This window comes from Pseudophryne corroboree, chromosome 1 (assembly GCF_028390025.1).
Source record: "Pseudophryne corroboree isolate aPseCor3 chromosome 1, aPseCor3.hap2, whole genome shotgun sequence".
Taxonomy (NCBI): Eukaryota; Metazoa; Chordata; class Amphibia; order Anura; family Myobatrachidae; genus Pseudophryne; species Pseudophryne corroboree.
In genome coordinates, this window is record NC_086444.1 from 261,399,665 (window position 1) to 261,423,235 (window position 23,571).

Below are 23,571 nucleotides of genomic sequence, written 5' to 3' on the forward strand. Positions count from 1 at the left end.
TGACAGCCCACTGGGTAGATGTATGGACTCCCGCCGCAAGAACAGCAGCGGCGGCACCAGTAGCAGCATCTCGCAAACGCCAACTCTTTCCTAGGCAGGCTACGCTTTGTATCACCGCTTTCCAGAATACGCACACAGCTAAAAACCACTTACGGCAACTGAGGAAGATCATCGCAGAATGGCTTACCCCAATTGGACTCTCCTGTGGATTTGTGGCATCGGACAACGCCAGCAATATTGTGTGTGCATTAAATCTGGGCAAATTCCAGCACTTCCCATGTTTTGCACATACCTTGAATTTGGTGGTGCAGAATTATTTAAAAAACGAGAGGGGCGTGCAAGAGATGCTGTCGGTGGCCAGAAGAATTGCGGGACACTTTCGGCGTACAGGCACCACGTACAGAAGACGGGAGCACCACCAAAAACGCCTGAACCTGCCCTGCCATCATCTGAAGCAAGAAGTGGTAACGAGGTGGAATTCAACCCTCTATATGCTTCAGAGGTTGGAGGAGCAGCAAAAGGCCATTCAAGCCTATACAACTGAGCACGATATAGGAGGTGGAATGCACCTGTCTCAAGTGCAGTGGAGAATGATTTCAACGTTGTGCAAGGTTCTGCAACCTTTTGAACTTGCCACACGTGAAGTCAGTTCAGACACTGCCAGCCTGAGTCAGGTCATTCCCCTCATCAGGCTTTTGCAGAAGAAGCTGGAGACATTGAAGGAGGAGCTAACACAGAGCGATTCCGCTAGGCATGTGGGACTTGTGGATGGAGCCCTTAATTCGCTTAACAAGGATTCACGGGTGGTCAATCTGTTGAAATCAGAGCACTACATTTTGGCCACCGTGCTCGATCCTAGATTTAAAACCTACCTTGGATCTCTCTTTCTGGCAGACACAAGTCTGCTGGGGTTCAAAGAACTGCTGGTGACAAAATTGTCAAGTCAAGCGGAACGCGACCTGTCAACATCTCCTCCTTCACATTTTCCCGCAACTGGGGGTGCGAGGAAAAGGCTCAGAATTCCGAGCCCACCCGCTGGCGGTGATGCAGGGCAGTCTGGAGCGACTGCTGATGCTGACATCTGGTCCGGACTGAAGGACCTGACAACGATTACGGACATGTCGTCTACTGTCACTGCATATGATTCTCTCCCCATTGAAAGAATGGTGGAGGATTATATGAGTGACCGCATCCAAGTAGGCACGTCAGACAGTCCGTACTTATACTGGCAGGAAAAAGAGGCAATTTGGAGGCCCTTGCACAAACTGGCTTTATTCTACCTAAGTTGCCCTCCCACAAGTGTGTACTCCGAAAGAGTGTTTAGTGCCGCCGCTCACCTTGTCAGCAATCGGCGTACGAGGTTACATCCAGAAAATGTGGAGAAGATGATGTTCATTAAAATGAATTATAATCAATTCCTCCGTGGAGACATTGACCAGCAGCAATTGCCTCCACAAAGTACACAGGGAGCTGAGATGGTGGATTCCAGTGGGGACGAATTGATAATCTGTGAGGAGGGGGATGTACACGGTGATATATCGGAGGATGATGATGAGGTGGACATCTTGCCTCTGTAGAGCCAGTTAGTGCAAGGAGAGATTAATTGCTTCTTTTTTGGTGGGGGTCCAAACCAACCCGTCATTTCAGTCACAGTCGTGTGGCAGACCCTGTCACTGAAATGATGGGTTGGTTAAAGTGTGCATGTCCTGTTTATACAACATAAGGGTGGGTGGGAGGGCCCAAGGACAATTCCATCTTGCACCTCTTTTTTCTTTCATTTTTCTTTGCGTCATGTGCTGTTTGGGGGGTGTTTTTTGGAAGGGCCATCCTGCGTGACACTGCAGTGCCACTCCTAGATGGGCCAGGTGTTTGTGTCGGCCACTAGGGTCGCTTAGCTTACTCACACAGCTACCTCATTGCGCCTCTTTTTTTCTTTGCGTCATGTGCTGTTTGGGGAGTGTTTTTTGGAAGGGCCATCCTGCGTGACACTGCAGTGCCACTCCTAGATGGGCCAGGTGTTTGTGTCGGCCACTAGGGTCGCTTAGCTTACTCACACAGCTACCTCATTGCGCCTCTTTTTTTCTTTGCGTCATGTGCTGTTTGGGGAGTGTTTTTTGGAAGGGCCATCCTGCGTGACACTGCAGTGCCACTCCTAGATGGTCCAGGTGTTTGTGTCGGCCACTTGGGTCGCTTAGCTTAGCCATCCAGCGACCTTGGTGCAAATTTTAGGACTAAAAATAATATTGTGAGGTGTGAGGTGTTCAGAATAGACTGAAAATGAGTGGAAATTATGGTTATTGAGGTTAATAATACTTTGGGATCAAAATGACCCCCAAATTCTATGATTTAAGCTGTTTTTTAGGGTTTTTTGAAAAAAACACCCGAATCCAAAACACACCCGAATCCGACAAAAAAAATTCGGTGAGGTTTTGCCAAAACGCGTTCGAACCCAAAACACGGCCGCGGAACCGAACCCAAAACCAAAACACAAAACCCGAAAAATTTCCGGTGCTCATCACTAGTGCTTATGTGGCTTCAAGCCTATGCAGCTCTCTGCCTGCCAAGTCGCGATGGTCGCAATGTTTTCGATGTTCCAGTGGTGCCATCCGATGTTCCAATGTTTAAAAACACAGCTTATTTTTTTTACAAATGTAAAAAAAAATATATATATATATATTTTTTTTTTTTAAACAAAATTATTTTGGATAAGATTACATACATGTTCTTTACCTAATTCACAAAAAATATCCAACAATTTCTGAGCCTTTTTTGGGGGGAAAATTGTCAGTTAAGTGGTTAAGAGGCTGTGTGGGCTACTACTATTAAGATCTGAGACCAGTGTGGAGGTCTATTGCCAATGGGAGGGTGGGAAATTATTTTATAATGGGGGGTCTATGGACGCATGGGGGACCGGAGTGTGTAAAACATCCCTAGATATATATTTTTTTAAATAAAATATTTTAATATTTAATTCAAAATATTTTCCAAACTTTATTAAGTAATAAAAAATGACAACTTCTGAGTGGTTTTCTGGGGGAAAAAACATTAGTTAAGTGGTTAAGGTCTGTCCTCAACATTCATATGATACTGAAATTACTGATAAAATTGACCAATATGTACTATGGAATGCATTAAATCTGCTGCTAGATGAAACCGTGTTTTTCAAAACTAATGGAAAAAATAAATCTTTACTGATTGGAATGGTGCAAAAAATTGTGGAAGCATACATATAAAATGTTCAGTAGTACTTTTCACCTGATTGTGACCTTTAAATACCAGTAGTATCAGCTTCTAATTGCCCGGACTTCTTTTAGAAACTCTACTGTCCATGTTTTAGTGTTGTACAGTATGTGCTATTATTATTATTATTATGCTTTATATATATATGGCGCCATAAGGGATCAACAGCACCCAATTACAGAATACATAAACAAATATGCAAAAGAAAACAATGACTTATAGTTGAAGACAATATAGGACAAGTACAGGGTATATAAACATAGCTGCATCAGCAAACGACACTGAAATAAGTATTAGGGTGGCAGAAAACTGAGGGATTTGCTGCTGTCGAAGGGAGTATGGAATAGAAGATGGTTTAAGTAAGAGAAAGAAAAGCACATGATGGAAGAGGGCCTGCTTATGAGAGCTTACATTCAAAATGGGAGATGCAGCAGACGGGTGGTCTTCAGTATGCCGAACGTCGGGTTCCCGGCGCACATTATACCGGCGCCGGAATCCCGACACCCGGCATACCGACACCTATTCTCCCTCGTGGGGGTCCACGACCCCCCTGGAGGGAGAATAAAATAGTGTGGTGCGTGTAGCGCGCCACCGTGCCCGCAGCGTGGCGAGCGCAGCGTGGCGAGCGCAGCGAGCCCGCAAGGGGCTCCTTAGCGCTCACCACACTGTCGGTATGCCGGCGGTCAGGCTCCCGGCGCCGGTATTCTGGTCGCCGGGAGCGCGAGCACCGGCATACCGTACTACACCCCAGACAGACAGGGGTGACACAGATGGGGTAGACAGTAAGCATGGAAAGAGGGTCAGGATAATATTTGCCATTTGATGAAGAAGTTTTTTTTAGAGAGGTGGAGAGTCTGAGGGGGACAGGTAGAGAATTGCAGAGAAAGGGACCACTGGCTTCACTTCTCCACTCTTATCACTGCATAGTTAATGTCCCGCTAAGTCTCCTTCTTAAAGACTGCTATTCGCAGATTCTTAGGGAACAGAAAAGAGGAATACTATGTGTACATTGTGAATGAACAATTGGAAAACTACATATGAGTTGTAGAATGTCACTTTAAGTTCCCTGACAACCTGGGCAGTGTAAGTAATAAACAGGGTGGACGTTTTCACCAAGGCATGCTGACAATGAAGCATCACAATGCATTCTGCTGCAGGCAACCAAACAGTACCTCTGTGACATCACAATGTATTCAGCTGCAGGTAGGTAGACAGTATCCCTGTGACATCACAATGCATTCAGCTGCAGGCAGCTAGTCAGTACCACTGTGACATCACAATGCATTCAGCTGCAGGAAGCTAGATGTTATCTCTGTGACATCAAAATGTATTCAGCTGCAGGAAGCTAGACAGTACCGCTGTGACATCACAATGCATTCAGCTGCAGGCTGCTAGTTAGTACCACTGTGACATAACAATGCATTCTGCTGCAGGCAGATAGACAGTAATGCTGTGACATCACAATGCATTCAGCTTCAGGCAGCTAAACAGTACCAATGTGACAACACAATGCATTCAGCTGCAGGAAGGTAGACAGTACCAATGTGACATCACAATTCAATAAGCTGTAGGCAGCTAGACAGTACCACAGTGACATCACAATTCATTCAGCTGTAGGTAGCTAGACAGCACCACTGTGACATCACAATGCATTCAGCTGGAGGCAGATAGACAGTACCTCTGGGACTTCATATGTACCATTGTGACATCACAATGCATTCAACTGCAGGCAACTAGACAGTACCACTGTGACACCACAATGCATTCAGCTGCAGGCAGATAGACAGTACCACTGTGACATCACAATGCATTCAGCTGTAGGCAGCTAAACATTACCTCTGTGACATCACAATGCATTCAGCTGCAGGCAGCTAGACAGCACCTTTATGACATCACAATGCGTTCAGCTGCAGACAGTTAAACATTACCTCTGTGACATCACAATGCATTCAGCGGCAGGCAGCTGGACAGCACCTTTATGACATCACAATGCGTTCAGCTGCAGGCAGCTAGACAGTACCTCTGTGACTTCATATGTACCACTGTGACATCACAATGCATTCAGCTGCAGGCAGCTAGACAGTACCACTGTGACATCATAATGCATTCAGCTGCAGGCAGCTAGACAGTACCTCTGTGTCATAACAATGCATTCAGCTGCAGGTAGCTAGACAGCACCTTTATGACATCAAATGCATTCAGCTGCAGGCAGATAAGACAGTACCTCTGTGACTTCATATGTACCACTGTGACATCACAATGCATACAGCTGCAAGCAGCTAGACAGTACCACTGTGAAATCACAATGCATTCAGCTGCAGGAAGCTGGACAGTACTGCTGTGACATCACAATGCATTTCGTTGCAGGCAGACCAACAGTACTGCTATGACATCACAATGCATTCAGCTGCAGGCAGCTAAACAGTACAACTGTGACATCACAATGCATTCACCTGCAGGCAGCTAGACAGCACCTCTGCGACATCACAATGTGTTCAGCTGCAGGCAGCTAAACAGTACCACTGTGACATCACAATGCATTCACCTGCAGACAGCTAAACAGCACCTCTGTGACATCACAATGTGTTCAGCTGCAGGCAGATAGACAGTACCTCTGTGACATCACAATGCATTCAGCTGCAGGCAGATAGACAGTACCTCTGTGACATCACAATGCATTCAGCTGCAGGCAGATAGACAGTACCACTGTGACATCACAATGCATTCAGCTGCAGATAGCTAAACATTACCACTGTGACAACACAATGCATACAGTTGCAGGATGCTAGACAGTACCACTGTGACATCACAATGCACTTAGCTGCAGGCAGCTACACAGTACAACTGTGACATCACAATGCATTCCGCTGCAGGCAGATAGACAGTAATGCTATGACATCACAATGCATTCAGCTGCAGGCAGCTAAACAGTACCACTGTGACAACACAATGCATTCAGCTGCAGGAAGGTAGACAGTACCAACGTGACATCACAATGGATTAAGCTGCAGGCAGCTAGACAGTACCACAGTAACATCACAATGCACTCAGCTACAGGCAGCTAAAAAGTACTGCTGTGACATCACAATGCATTCAGCTGAAGGCAGCTAGTCAGTACCATTGTGACATCACAATGCATTCCGCTGCAGGCAGCTACACAGTACCACTGTGACATCACAATGCATTCCGCTGCAGGCAGCTACACAGTACCACTGTGACATCACAATGCATTCCGCTGCAGGCAGCTAGACATCACCACTGTGACATCATTCACAATGCATTCAGCTTCAGGCAGATAGACAGTACCCCTGTGACATCATAATGCGTTCAGCTGCAGGTAGATAGATAGTGGACCCTGCAATGATATGGAATTACTGCTGGTTCCTTTTTAAAGAGACAAGTGGGACAATGTGCAAATGGAAAGCATCCTATTTCCCAAAAGCAAAGTGACTTTACATTTTATCTTTTATTAACAACTACATTACCACTATTTTGGATTATTACGTTTCTGAAGTTTAGTTGAGACTATTTAAATTCTATAGAGATCCATTGACATTTTCACTTATCTTAGTTTTTCTGATATAGCTATTACAGCTTTTAGCTATTACCGCTTATGTTATGTGTGTTTATATAATAAATATGACATGATGGAGAATATCTGATTTTTCCACTAAATTCAGCATCCATAAAATTAGCCGAAAACACATATTGACATGCCAGATGCAAAGAGTTTTTTTTAAATTGTTGAGTAATAGTTATCAAAATAAGCGGTTTTCACTCAAAAATGTTGAAATTACAAACAAACACGCAGTACTTTGTTTTTCTTCTTCCTTATTATAAAGGGCATCAGGTGTTGCTATTCCTGTTAATGTACCAGTGGTAATGGTTGTTTATCAGGGGTACTGTACCTTGACTTTAGGGGATTACATACTGTTTCTGGTCAATACACTAGACATAGTAACACCTACCCTAGTTTTTATGAAGTATATAAATACATGTAGATTGAGCAAAAGGTTTATAGGCAAATGTATTAAATCTATACATACATACTTTGCATATAAATAAATAGGTTTGGTTATGAGTAAAATATCTTCTATGCAGCCTTAGCCTTACTAACTTGCATGCCGAAGACTAAAACCCTTTATTGGTTAGAATATTTTAATCTTCAATATACTGTACATCTAAAATAGTTTTGTGTTGTTTAGTTGTTATCTGGGGAGGTCAGGAGATTTAAAATATCCATAAAACTAGACCACATGACTTTTTACAGTTTAAACAATATACTAAACTTTTCCTACTGTAAGTATAGGTACTGTAAACTACTGTAGTACCACCAAACAAACACTAGATGGCAACATTGCACTTTGACATTGATCAACCACAACATTGCACTTTGAAATGTATTATCCATCACAACCTCAGAATATTTTTATTGATTTATAATACCTACATTATTATAAATTATCATTAGAGAAACTAGATGTCTACTTGACAAATCTGACATATGTATAACAGGCATTATGAAAGTCTTGTAAAATGTTTTTTAACCAGAAACATCACTGTATACAGTTCAATATCTGAACACATTTTTGATGTTTGTGGCTTGCAAGTCCTTACTTCATTAGTGAGCAAAGCATCTGTATGTATTAATCCTTAGAGAGAGATAAAATGGAGAAGTTGCCTACGGCAACCAATAAGCTTCTATTTGTCATTTTATAGACTATGCTTGAAAAATGAGAGGTAGAAGCTAATTATCTGCTATGGGCAACTTCTCCATCTTATCTCTCTCTAAGGTTTGATACATCTCCCCCATATTGCCTTTGCCAACAGTATATTGTGCAGATTCACCCAGTGTGCACCTCTGTAGTTATTATTCCTTACTGGTACTCACCATGAACTCTGTGCAAGTGGCAAAGGGTTCCTACGAAAACAAGCATGGTTGGTCTTGTATCACAGGGGTGTGGCCACTCATCACTGGGGCATGGCCACACAACATGACTCAATTCTCATCAATCATGGCGACCATCCCGCTGCCAAGTGCTGTGACTCACTCAGAGGTACAGCTAATGGCACCAGCAGTAAGGTGATAGGGGGTATGGCATACCGGCTACTAATTTGTTAATATTACATACCTTCCAACATTTGGAGTGGAGTTGGAGGGACTTTTTGGCGCATGGCCTATAGAAAAGTGGGCGTGGCTTCACGGGAGTGCCACGATTGCAAGCCACACCCCAGTTTTTCATCAGTGAGGGGGGATGCCCAGCACTCTGTGAACTGCTGGCATGCCCCCAGACCTTCTGTCTCCCGTGAATAGACGCTGTGCGCATGGTATGATGTTATGCTGTACCAACAAGCATCACCTTACTTGCACGACTGGATATACCCATTATGATATGGGGAGTTGCCCATAGCAACTAATCAGCTGCAAGCTTTCATTCAGCACAGTCTAAAAAACTGACAGAAGGTGATTTATGCTATGAGCCACTTCTCTACTTTATCTCTCTTAAAGGTTTGAAACATCTCCCACCTAATACTAGACAGGGTAACACACATCTGTAGTCATATATTGCACAGTGCTACTGACATTGTGCCAGGTTCAGAATTGTACACAAACCCAAATATTTGTGTACAACTATAATGGTCGGTGGACTGCACATTTATTATTATTATTATTATTATTATTATTATTATTATTATTATTATTCATTAACAGTTTCTTATATAGCGCAGCAAATTCTGTTGTGCTTTACATTAGAGATGTGCGGCGGACACTTTTTGGGTTTTGTATTTTGGATCTGGATCCCTACTTGTGTTTTGGATCTGGATTGGTTTTGCCAAAACCACCCTTTCGGGTTTAGGTTTTGGGTCTGGGTGATTTTTGAAAAAAACATAAAAACAGCTAAAATCACTGAATTTGGGGGGTAATTTTGATCCTACAGTATTATTAACCTCAATAACATTCATTTCCACTCACTTCCAGTCTATTCTGAACACCTCACACCTCACAATATTGATTTTAGGCCAAAAGGTTGCACTGAGGTAGCTGGATGACTAATCTAAGCACAAACACCTGGCCCATCTAGGAGTGGCACTGTAGTGGCAGACAGGATGGCAGTTTTAAATATTAGGCCCTAAAGAGCACATAATGCAAAGAAAAAAAAGAGGTGCAAGATGGAATTGTCTTGGGCCCTCCCACCTACCCTTATGTTGTTTAAACAGGTCATGCACCATTTAATAAAACCATCATTTCAGCAACAGGTGGTTCCCCTGGAAAAAGCTTGCCAAGTTCTCTGAATCATAGCTAGCTACAAACATTCCACCTCCATATTTAATGACTTTTCACATTATGAGAAGAGGCAAGAGGAAGAGGACAGTGTCAAGAAAATGATCAAAAATTAGAGAGGCACATGCAATCAGGAACAACACACTGGCTTTCCCCTCCACTCCAGTGGCGTGCGGTGAGGTCAGTGGCTGGTGAGGTACTACCATAATGTCCGCCGAATCCTGGCGATGACCCCTACCGCCGCCGAGCCAATGCCCGCTACTGCCTCTGAGCCGATGCCTGCTGCCACCGCCAATGGCTTACAAACTCGGCCACCATCAACTGACCCAGCCCTCCGCCACTAATTTGCACCTCAGTCCGATGCTGCCAATGCCCGCTGCCTGCCTGCTCATCATAAAAAAATTAAAATTAGCGTTTGGGACTGGGAAGGGAGTGGGAGGAGGACATGAATGCAGTTTTGTTGTCCAGGGCTTCCACTAACTTGATGTAAAAAAAAATGCGTGAGGTCCCCCCTCCTAAGTATAACCAGCCTCGGGCTCTTTGAGCCGGTACTGGTTGTTTAAATACTGGGGGGGAAATTGGACAGGGGTTCCCCGTATTTAGACAACCAGCCCCTGGCTCTTAGTCCAGTCCTGGTTCCAAAAATATGGGGGACAAAAGATGTAAGGGTCCCCCGTATTTTTAAAACCAACACCGGGCTCCACTAGCCAGGGACATAATGCCACAGCCGGGGGACACATTTATGTAGGTCCCTGTGGCTGTGGCATTACCCCCCCCCCAACTGGTCACCTCTAGCCGGGGTTCCCTGGAGGAGTGGGGACCCCTTAAATCAAGGGGGTCCTCCCCTCCAGGCACCCAAGGGCCAGGGGTGAAGCCCGAGGCTGTCCCCAGCACCCCTGGGCAGTGGGTGCCGGGCTGATAGCCATGTGTGTAAAAAAAGAATATTGTTTTTTGTTGTGGAACTACAAGGGCCAGCAAGCCTCCCCCGCTTGCTGGTACTTGGAGAACCTCAAGTACCAGCATGCAGGGAAATAAAGGGTCCGCTGGTAGTTGTAGTTCTACAACAACAAAAATACCCAAATAAAAACACAACACACACACTGTGACAGTAAAATTTTATTATAATACACGTACACACTCACACATACCTACATCCCACGCCGGTCATGTCCACTTGTCCATGTAGAATCCAATAGGGTAGGGGTACCTGTAAAAATGAGAGAGATTACTTACCTACATCCCATGTCGATCACGTTCACTTGTCCAGTAGAATCCATTACCTGGAAAATAAGTAAGTTACACATAAAAATTTCAACCCACAGGAGGGGGAAAAGGAGAGAGAGAGAGAGAGAGAGAACAAATTATGTCAGACAGCTTCCCCTTTTTACACATTACGGCAGACAGCGCGCCCTTTTATACACATTACGGCAGACAGCGTCCCCTTTTTACACATAACGGCAGACAGCGTGCCCTTTTTACACATTATGGCAGACAGCGCGCCCTTTTACACATTAAGAGACAGAGAGAGAGAGAGAGAGAGAGAGGGGAAAAAAAAACCTGCCTGCTGCTGTGTGCGGAGAGAGCCGCCAGAGAAGGACAGGGGAGACCCGCACAAGTCAGCGGGAGGGGAGGACGGAGCCGCCGGACACTTCCAGCTGAGAGCCGCCCAGAGGAGAGAGACGTCTGGTGCCTGTGAGCGGGAGGGGGGGGGGACGGAGCTGGCGGACACTTCCAGGTGGTGAGAGCCGCCCAGAGGAGAGAGACGTCTGGTGCCTGTGAGCGGGAGGGGGGGATGGAGCCGGCAGAGCATGACAAGGGAGAGTAGCAGTCACCACAGACCCACCGCTGCTCCCGTCCCAACTTCCGCCTCCCGCTGCATCTGGGTGATTGGACAAGCGGATCCAGCAGTGGATCCGCTGTCCAATCACAGCTGCCTCGCTGACACGGGGGTGGTGTCCCTGTCAGCGAGGCACTTTTTTCAGTGCCGCTTTCCCACTGTTTTTCAATGGGCTTTTAAAGCCCAGTGCTAGGCTCCGCCCCCCGCTCTCTCCCCGTTCCTGTTATGTATGGGAGGCACTGCTATCAGTGCCTCCCAAAGTCATTTTACACAATAAAAAATATGGCATTGCATCAAGAAGATATCTTCTATGTATTATTTTACTAATTAATCACAGGGGAGGCACTGCCTCCCCTGCCTCCCCTGACTGCATGTCCCTGCTCCACTCCTATATTGGTGTGGAACAGAAAGGACTTCAACCAAGCAAATATATAATTATTAATTACCACATTACTGGACAAACTGAAAAACTAGGGGCCAAAGCCTCCAAAATTGTACCCCCTTCTCCATTTTCAGTGATTAAGATAATCTCAGATTTAATGCTGATGCAAATAAACTGGTGTATACCACAGGATCAAGATTGGATATTTTCCCCTCCACGGAATCTGGAGACCTATTTTGTTAAAATCTCATGGGTTTCTTTATTTCCTATTTTTTTTTTATTGAATTTTTATTTACATATTTTGTGGCAGATGCCTTAATTTTGTTTTTCACCGCTTCCAGTTACATGCATGTGAGCATACCTGTGTGTCCCAGTTACACGCATGTGAGCATACCTGTGTGTCTTGTTTATTTTATTCATATTTTATTTTGAAATAAAGCAGCCCCTTAGATGTTTTAGCAGCCCTTCCTGAGCCCCCACAGTAGCCCGGATGGGGCAAGTTGTGTTAGGGTGCGTTCGGTAAAGTACTAAGCACGACTGTGCAGTAAAAAATTTTGTTATTGAGCCCCTGCCCTAGTGGAGCTTACCACTCTACAGTCCAAACTCATTTCATACTATAAGTAGGACTGTGGGAGAAAGCAATGATAACCTCTGTGACCACAGCATGCCTCAGCCTGGCAAGCCAGACATCTTTCTGGCTGTAAGCCACCACAAGACTCCATACTGAGCCTTATTCAGTAACTGTTTGTGCCTCACAGGAGCTCCTGGCCCATCTAGTGCTGCAGTGCAATGGAAAGCTAATGCAAATCAAGATCACTGAAACTCTGTTCTTCTAACACCGCAAGATCTTGTGATAACCCTACGCAGCCCTTAGGAAAAGAACATCCCTGTACAACAAATGCGCATCTTCTAAATAAATAATCCCAAAATGTGGAACATCAATAATAAATCAAAATTAAGGTTGAATAATTGGAGCCATTCATTTGAGTGAGTCCCTAACATGAAATAATTGAGAAGAACCTCTCTCTAATGCTCCAGCAGAAAATATCACTTTTACCTCTCCAGCAGTTGCGCTGGATTATGATTCAGTCTCTTCTGAGTCACACTAACTTTGGCCACAAATGTGGTCTCTCCCCACTTTATTTAAAAACATTCCGGCAATTTCCATTTCCACCTTTGCGGCTAATTTTCACAAATCTGTTTGTGACGTTGAAGCTTGTTTCATATCTGCTCTAGGCTTTCATTTAAACCTAGGATCAAGTACAGCAGCACCCCTGGAATTATACGGCAGCATCCCTGGACTTATACAGCATAGGCAGCACCCCATGGAGAATTACACAGCACAGCAGACAGGCAACAGCACCCCTGGACTTAAACAGCAGTGGGGCAGCTCCCCTGGACTGATAGGGCAGAGGGGCAGCACCCCATATAGGGCAGAACCCCTGGAATGATGTGGCAAAGAAAAGATGTGCAAGATGGAATTGTCATTTGGCCCTCCCACCCACCCTTATGTTGTGTAAACAGGACATGCACACTTTAACAAACCAATAATTTCAGCGACAGGGTCTGCCACACGACTGTGGCTGAAATGATTGGTTTGTTTGGGCCCCCACCAACAAAGAAGCAATTAATCTTACCTTGCACAAACTGGCTCTACAGTGGCAAGATGTTGTCTTCATCCTCAGATCCCCCCCTTCAGTGTTTACATCCTCACAGAGAAGAACTATTTAAACAAACAAACCACATCATTTAGGTGTCAGTGGACTGCTTACGCTATTACCCAAAGTTTCTGAACTTGACAATGACTTATGATGAATGCGCTGCAGGTGACGTATAAGGGAGGATGTTCCTAGGTGGTTAACGTCCTTATCCCTACTTATTATGGATTGACAAAGGCAACATATGGTTTGACACCTGTTGTCCAGATTTGTGGACAGATAATTCCACACCGAAGAGGTGGCTTTTTTGGTATTTTGCCCAGGCATGACAATGGGCTTTTTCACCCCATGGGCAACAACTGTCTCCACTGGTGCCTTATTCAAACAAACCACATCACCACCAGAATCCTCATCGACAACTTCCTCCGCAGTGCCAGCTACACCCATGTCCTCCTTATCCTGGTGTACTTCTACAGTGACATCCTCAATCTCAATATCAGCAACTGGACTGGCGGTGCTCGTCCCGGCACTTGGAGGGGGCGTGCAGATGGTGGTAGGAGCCTCCTCTTCCCATACAGTGTTGTGAAGGTCAGGCCTAGACATCACTACTGCGGACAGTGCCAGCACCTCAGTAATTTTACAGCATACAAAACAGACCAGTATAAATGTATTTTCACTGTACCCCTGTATTTTTACAGCATACAGGACCAGTATACTTTTATTTTAACAACAGCAGCCCTGAATTTTTACAGCATACAGGCCCAGTGTACATTTATTTTCACTACACCCGTGAATTTTTACAGCATACAAGACAGGGCCAGTGTACATTGATTTTCACTGCACCCTAGAATTATTACAGCATACAAGACAGGGCCAGTGTACACTGATTTTTACTGCACCCTAGAATTATTACAGCATACAAGACAGGGCCAGTGTACATTGATTTTACTGCACCCTTGAATTTTTACAGCATACAGGGCCAGTGTAATATTATTTTAACAGCAGCACCCCTATATTTTTACAGCATACAGACCAGTGTGCTTTTAATTTTTAACAACTTTACCCCTGAATTTTTACATCATACAGGGCCAGTGTACTGTTATTTTAACAGCAGCACCCCTATATTTTTACAGCATACAGGAGCAGTGTGCTTTGAATTTTTAACTACTGCACCCCTGATTTTTTTACAGCATACAGGGCCAGTGTATGGTTATTTTAACAGCAGTTCCCCTATATTTTTACAGCACACAGGACCAGTGTGCTTTTAATTTTTAACAACTTCACCCTTGATATTTACAGCATACAGGGCCAGTGTAATATTATTTATTTTTACAGCACACGGGACCAGTGTGCTTTTAATTTTTAACAACTGCACCCCTGATTTTTTACAGCATACAGGGCCAGTGTACTTTTATTTTAACAGCAGCACCCCTATATTTCTACAGCATACAGTACCAGTGTGCTTTTAATTTTTAACAACTGCACCCCTGATTTTTTTACAGCATACAAGGCGAGTGTAATATTATTGTAACAGCAGCACGCCTGTATTTTTTACAGCATACAGGACCATTGTAATGTTATTTTAACAGCAGCACCCCTATATTTTACAGCATACAGGAGGACAGCTACACCCATGTACAGCTGCATCACCTGTAATAGCACATGAAACACCAGTGGCAGCCAGGACAGCACCCCTAACACAGCAGAGGAACACCACAGTGACTGCAGCAGTACCCCTACAGAGCACATACTAACCCCACCCCACTCCACCACCCACAGAGAGACAGAGGTCTGTCTCCCTCACTCTCCAGTGTGAAAATGGCGGTGACGCGCAGCTGTTTATATGGAATCCAAAATCCACAAGTATCCGACAGCGGGATGATGATGTTTTGCCTTGTTCTGGTTTCTGAGTCTGGCGGGAAGTCCCGAGCCGGGCTCGGAACGGGATGTTCGGGAGGAAGGGAGGGTTCGGTTCTCTGTGAACTGAACTGGCTCATCTCTATTAACAATTAGAAACTGTAATAACCTAAAACAAAACAATTGGAAACAACAATGAAAAAACAAGACCGGGTAATAACAAACATAGAGGTAGGAAGGCCCTGCTCGCAAGCTTACAATATATAGGATTGTAGGCATTGATACACAAAGATAGGTGTTATCTATTGCATAAGGTCTACCAGATTGAAAAGGTTCTTGGTGGGCTCTATGATATGGAGACACAACAATGTTGGCCAGGGGTCACAAGGATGAGAAAGTGAATAATGAGAAAACATGTGAGGATATGAGTGGACTCTACATTGGGGATATATTGGATAGGAAAATGTATGAAGGTTATGTGTGTGGTTCCGGAATTTGATAAGCTTGTCTTAAGAAGTGAGATTTCAGGCATTGCTTTAAGGTTTGAAGACTAGAGGAGAGTCTTATTGTGCATGTGAGGTCATTATACAGAGTGAGTGCAGCCCAAAGGAAATCATGCAATCGTGAATGCGAGTGAATAATGAGTGTGGCCCAAAGAAAGTCCTGCAATCATGAAAGGAAGCAAATAATGAATGTGAATGAGAGACGTAGAACTTGTGAAGAGGTTGGGTAGAGAGATATTTTGAGATGCGCAAAGAGATGTACATTGGTGTAGTTTGAATAAAGGCCTTGTGTGTGAGTATAAGTATTTTATATTGCATATGGTAGAATACAGGTAAACAATGGAGGGACTGACAGAGTGGATCTGCAGACGATGAACACCTACCAAGGAAGATTAGCCTCACTGCAGTATTCATAATGAATTGTAGTGGTGAGACTCTCTTTTTGGTAAAACCAGCAAGAAGACTATTGCAGTAATCAATGCAGGAGACAATAAGAGCATGGATTAGAGTTTTTGCAGAGCAGAGGCGTATCTAGGGTAGGGCGAGTGGGGCACGTGCCCTGGGCGCCTTGGCAGGCCCAGGGGAGGGGGGCGCCACCGGTGGCCAGGGCATCATGCCTCACTCGCCCCCGTCACGCCGAAAGCCGAAATGTGAGGGGAGGAGAGCGCACCGTCTCTCCCTCCCCTCACCGCCGCTGAAAGCCCTAGCAGCGCTGCCAGCAGCGCTGCTGTGTCCGGCCTCCGGTGGCGTTAGCCAATCAGAGCTTGCAGACCGGCTCCTGATTGGCTGCCAGTCCACGAGCTCTGATTGGCTAGCGAACCGGCGCCACACAGCTGCCGGAGACCTGTCCTGGAGCGCTGAGGGGAAGGAGAGGCGCTCTCCTCCCCTCACATAGAACAAGCGGCGCCGGTGACTCGGTAAGTGACCGGGGGGGAGGAGGGGGGGGGGAGAGAGAGCACAGTGGGGCATGTAACTGGCACAGTGGGGCATGTAACTGGCACAGTGGGGCATGTAACTGGCACAGTGGGGCATGTATCAGGCACAGTGTGGCGCATGTATCTGGCACAGTGAGGTATGTATCTGACACTGTGGGGCAATGTAACTGGCACTGTGGGGCAATGTAACTGGCACTGTGGGGCATTGTATCTGGCACTGTGGGACAATGTAACTGGCACTGTGGGGCATGTATCTGGCACTGTGGGGCATTGTATCTGGCACTGTGGGGCAATGTAACTGGCACTGTGGGGCATGTATCCGGCACTGTGGGGCATTGTATCTGGCACTGGGGGGCAATGCAATTGGCACTGTGGGGCATGTATCTGGCACTGTGGGGCAATGTAACTGGCACTGTGGGGCATGTATCTGGCACTGTGGGGCATTGTATCTGGCACTGTGGGGCAATGTAACTGGCACTGTGGGGCATGTATCCGGCACTGTGGGGCATTGTATCTGGCACTGGGGGGCAATGTAACTGGCACTGTGGGGCATTGTATCTGGCACTGTGGGGCAATGTAACTGGCACTGTGGGGCATGTATCCGGCACTGTGGGGCAATGTATCTGGCACTGTGGGGCATTGTATCTGGCACTGTGGGGCATTGTATTTGGCACTGTGGGGCAATGTAACTGGTACTGTGGGGCATTGTATCTGGCACTGTGGGGCAATGTAACTGGCACTGTGGGGCATTGTATCTGGCACTGCGGGACTGTGGGGCAATGTATCTGGCACTGTGGGGCAATGTATCTGGCACTGTGGGGCCATGTATCTGGCACTGTGGGGCAATGTAACTGACACTGTGGGGCAATGTAACTGGCACTGTGGGGCATTGTATCTGGCACTGTGGGGCATTGTATCTGGCACTGCGGGGCAATGTATCTGGCACTGTGGGGCAATGTATCTGGCACTGTGGGGCAATGTATCTGGCACTGTGGGGCATTGTATCTGGCACTGTGGGGCATTGTATCTGGCACTGTGGGCCATTTTCAGTGGCCACACCCTTTCTGGAGCGTGGCCACACCCCTTCTGGAATGTGGCCACGCCCATTTTGTCACCGCGCACATGCTTCTTTTGCTATGTTTTTTTTTTTTTTTGGGGTGGGGAGCGCCATTTTACATCTTGCCCTGGGCTTCAAAAACCCTAGTTACGCCTCTGTTGCAGAGTCTTGCGCAAGGTATGCTCATATTTTGGATATGTTTTTTAGATGCATGTAGCAAGATTTAGAGACAGATTAAATGTGGGGAACAAGGGACAGTTCATCAGAGTTGAGGATGACACCTAGGCAGAAAGCTTATGTGGAAATTAAACAATTCTACCTGTGGCGCTGCACAATGGAGAAGCAGAAGAAAGTACAAATAGGTCACCAAACCTAGAAATGCATATAGGAGAAAAAGTTACGATCTCACTTGCGCTCCAAAAGTGACCGACAATATAGTAGATCCTTGATGTGACGATTAGCTGATGTAGTCAGGTCACACGCTAACCGGAAATTTTCACATGAATTCACACGTTATCCGGAAATATTCACATGTAAAAAATTAATGAACATATGATAGTGTAATATAGTGATGTGCACCGGACATTTTTCGGGTTTTGTGCTTTGGTTTTGGATTCGGTTCCGCGGCCGTGTTTTGGATTCGGACGCATTTTGGCAAAATCTCACCGAAAATTTTTTGTCGGATTCGGGTGTTTTTTTTCAAAAAAACCTAAAAAACAGCTTAAATCATAGAATTTGGGGGTCATTTTGATCCCATAGTATTATTAACCTCAATAACCATAATTTCCACTCATTTCCAGTCTATTCTGAACACCTCACACCTCACAATATTATTTTTAGTCCTAAAATTTGCACAGAGGTCGCTGGATGGCTAAGCTAAGCGACACAAGTGGCCGACACAAACACCTGGCCCATCTGGGAGTGGCACTGCAGTGTCAGGCAGGATGGCACTTCAAAAAAATTGTCCCCAAACAGCACATGATGCAAAGAAAAAAAGAGGCGCACCAAGGTCGCTGTGTGACTAAGCTAAGCGACACAAGTGGCCGACACAAACACCTGGCCCATCTAGGAGTGGCACTGCATTGTCAGACAGGATGGCACTTCCAAAAAATAGTCCCCAAACAGCACATGATGCAAAGAAAAAAAGAGGCACACCAAGGTCGCTGTGTGACTAAGCTAAGCGACACAAGTGGCCGACACAAACACCTGGCCCATCTAGGAGTGGCACTGCAGTGTCAGGCAGGATGGCACTTCAAAAAAATTGTCCCCAAACAGCACATGATGCAAAGAAAAATTAAAGAAAAAAAGAGGTGCAAGATGGAATTGTCCTTGGGCCCTCCCACCCACCCTTATGTTGTATAAACAGGACATGCACACTTTAACAAACCCATCATTTCAGCGACAGGGTCTGCCACACGACTGTGACTGAAATGACTGGTTGGTTTGGTACCCCACCAAAAAAAGAAGCAATCAATCTCTCCTTGCACAAACTGGCTCTACAGAGGCAAGATGTCCACCTCATCATCATCCTCCGATTCCTCACCCCTTTCACTGTGTACATCCCCCTCATCACAGATTATTAATTCGTCCCCACTGGAATCCACCATCTCAGATCCCTGTGTACTTTCTGGAGGCAATTGCTGTTGGTGAATGTCTCCACGGAGGAATTGATTATAATTCATTTTGATGAACATCATCTTCTCCACATTTTCTGGAAGTAACCTCGTACGCCGATTGCTGACAAGGTGAGCGGCTGCACTAAACACTCTTTCGGAGTACACACTGGGGGGAGGGCAACTTAGGTAGAATAAAGCCAGTTTGTGCAAGGGCCTCCAAATTGCCTCTTTTTCCTCCCAGTATACGTACGGACTGTCTGACGTGCCTACTTGGATGCGGTCACTCATATAATCCTCCACCATTCTTTCAATGGTGAGAGAATCATATGCAGTGACAGTAGACGACATGTCAGTAATCGTTGGCAGGTCCTTCAGTCCGGACCAGATGTCAGCACTCGCTCCAGACTGCCCTGCATCACCGCCAGCGGGTGGGCTCGGAATTCTTAGCCTTTTCCTCGCACCCCCAGTTGCGGGAGAATGTGAAGGAGGAGATGTTGACGGGTCACGTTCCGCTTGACTTGACAATTTTCTCACCAGCAGGTCTTTGAACCTCTGCAGACTTGTGTCTGCCGGAAAGAGAGATACAACGTAGGTTTTAAATCTAGGATCGAGCACGGTGGCCAAAATGTAGTGCTCTGATTTCAACAGATTGACCACCCGTGAATCCAGGTTAAGCGGATTAAGGGCTCCATCCACAAGTCCCACATGCCTAGCGGAATCGCTCTGTTTTAGCTCCTCCTTCAAAGTCTCCAGCTTCTTCTGCAAAAGCCTGATGAGGGGAATGACCTGACTCAGGCTGGCAGTGTCTGAACTGACTTCACGTGTGGCAAGTTCATAGGGTTGCAGAACCTTGCACAACGTTGAAATCATTCTCCACTGCGCTTAAGTCAGGTGCATTCCCCCTCCTTTGCCTATATCGTGGGCAGATGTATAGGCTTGAATGGCCTTTTGCTGCTCCTCCATCCTCTGAAGCATATAGAGGGTTGAATTCCACCTCGTTATTACCACCTCTTGCTTCAGATGATGGCAGGGCAGGTTCAGGAATGTTTGGTGGTGCTCCAGTCTTCGGCACGCGGTGGCTGAATGCCGAAAGTGGCCCACAATTCTTCGGGCCACCGACAGCATCTATTGCACGCCCCTGTCGTTTTTTAAATAATTCTGCACCACCAAATTCAATGTATGTGCAAAACATGGGACGTGATGGAATTTGCCCAGATGTAATGCACGCACAATATTGGTGGCGTTGTCCGATGTCACAAATCCCCAGGAGAGTCCAATTGGGGTAAGCCATTCTGCGATCATGTTCCTCAGTTTCCGTAAGAGGTTGTCAGCTGTGTGCCTCTTCTGGAAAGCGGTGATACAAAGCGTAGCCTGCCTAGGAACGAGTTGGCGTTTGCGAGATGCTGCTACTGGTGCCGCCGCTGCTGTTCTTGCCGCGGGAGGCAATACATCTACCCAGTGGGCTGTCACAGTCATATAGTCCTGAGTCTGCCCTGGTCCACTTGTCCACATGTCCGTGGTTAAGTGGACATTGGGTACAACTGCATTTTTTAGGACACTGGTGAGTCTTTTTCTGAGGTCTGTGTACATTTTCGGTATCGCCTGCCTAGAGAAATGGAACCTAGATGGTATTTGGTACCAGGGACACAGTACCTCAATCAAGTCTATAGTTGCCTCTGAATTAACGGTGGATACCGGAACCACGTTTCTCACCGCCCAGGCTGCCAAGGCCTGAGTTATCCGCTTTGCAGCAGGATGACTGCTGTGATATTTCATCTTCCTCGCAAAGGACTGCTGGACAGTCAATTGCTTACTGGAAGTAGTACAAGTGGTCTTCCGACTTCCCCTCTGGGATGATGATCGACTCCCAGCAGCAACAACAGCAGCAGTTGGCGTTACACTCAAGGATGCATTGGAGGAATCCCAGGCAGGAGAGGACTCGTCAGACTTGCCAGTGACATGGCCTGCAGGACTATTGGCTTTCCTGTGTAAGGAGGAAATTGACACTGAGGGAGTTGGTGGTGTGGTTTGCAGGAGCTTGGTTACAAGAGGAAGGGATTTAGTTGTCAGTGGACTCCTTCCGTTGTCACTTAATGTTTTTGAACTTGTCACTGACTTCTGATGAATGCAGTCCAGGTGACGTATAAGGGAGGATGTTCCTAGGTGGTTAACGTCCTTACCCCTACTTATTACAGCTTGACAAAGGCAACACATGGCTTGACACCTGTTGTCCGCATTTGTGTTGAAATAATTCCACACCGAAGAGCTGATTTTTTTTGTATTTTGACCAGGCATGTCAATGACCATATTTGTCCCACGGACAACAGGTGTCTCCCCGGGTGCCTGACTTAAACAAACCACCTCACCATCTGAATCCTCCTTGTCAATTTCCTCCCCAGTGCCAGCAACACCCATATCCTCATCCTGGTGTACTTCAACACTGACATCTTCAATTTGACTATCAGGAACTGGACTGCGGGTGCTCCTTCCAGCACTTGCAGGGGACGTGCAAATGGTGGAAGGCGCAAGCTCTTCCCGTCCAGTGTTGGGAAGGTCAGGCATCGCAACCGACACAATTGGACTCTCCTTGGGGATTTGTGATTTAGAAGAACACACAGTTCTTTGCTGTGCTTTTGTCAGCTTAAGTCTTTTCATTTTTCTAGTGAGAAGATGAGTGCTTCCATCCTCATATGAATCTGAACCACTAGCCATAAACATAGGCCAGGGCCTCAGCCGTTCCTTGCTACTCCGTGTCGTAAATGGCATATTGGCAAGTTTACGCTTCTCCTCAGACACTTTTAATTTTGATTTTTTTGGGTCATTTTACTGAACTTTTGTTTTTTGGATTTTACATGCTCTCTACTATGACATTGGGCATCGGCCTTGGCAGACGACGTTGATGGCATTTCATCATCTCGGCCATGACTAGTGGCAGCAGCTTCAGCACGAGGTGGAAGTGGATCTTGATCTTTCCCTATTTTACCCTCCACATTTTGTTCTCCATTTTTTAATGTGTGGAATTATATGCCAGTATCAATAGCAATGGCCTACTACTATATATACTGCGCACAACTGAAATGCACCACAGGTATAGAATGTAGATATATAGTATACTTGACGACACAGAGGTAGGTACAGCAGTGGCCTTCCGTACCGTACTGCTATATATACTGGTGGTCACTGTGTCAGCAAACTGCACAACTGAAATGCACCACAGGTATAGAATCTAGATGGATAGTATACTTGACGACACAGAGGTAGGTACAGCAGTGGCCTTCCGTACCGTACTGCTATATATACTGGTGGTCACTGTGTCAGCAAACTGCAAAACTAAAATGCACCACAGGTATAGAATGTAGATGGATAGTATACTTGACGACACAGAGGTAGGTACAGCAGTGGCCTTCCGTACCGTACTGCTATATATACTGGTGGTCACTGTCAGCAAACTGCAAAACTAAAATGCACCACAGGTATAGAATGTAGATGGATAGTATACTTGACGACACAGAGGTAGGTACAGCAGTGGCCTTCCGTACCGTACTGCTATATATACTGGTGGTCACTGTGTCAGCAAACTGCAAAACTAAAATGCACCACAGGTATAGAATGTAGATGGATAGTATACTTGACGACACAGAGGTAGGTACAGCAGTGGCCTTCCGTACCGTACTGCTATATATACTGGTGGTCACTATGTCAGCAAACAGCACAACTAAAATGCACCACAGGTATAGAATCTAGATGGATAGTATACTTGACGACACAGAGGTAGGTACAGCAGTGGCCTTCCGTACCGTACTGCTATATATACTGGTGGTCACTGTGTCAGCAAACTGCAAAACTAAAATGCACCACAGGTATAGAATGTAGATGGATAGTATACTTGACGACACAGAGGTAGGTACAGCAGTGGCCTTCCGTACCGTACTGCTATATATACTGGTGGTCACTGTGTCAGCAAACTGCACAACTGAAATGTACCACAGGTATAGAATCTAGATGGATAGTATACTTGACGACACAGAGGTAGGTACAGCAGTGGCCTACTGTACCGTAATGCTATATATTATATACTGGTGGTCAGCAAACTGTGCAAAACTGAAATGCACCACAGGTATGGATGGATAGTATACTTGATGACACAGAGGTAGGTACAGCAGTGGCCTTCTGTACCGTACTCCTATATATTATATACTGGTG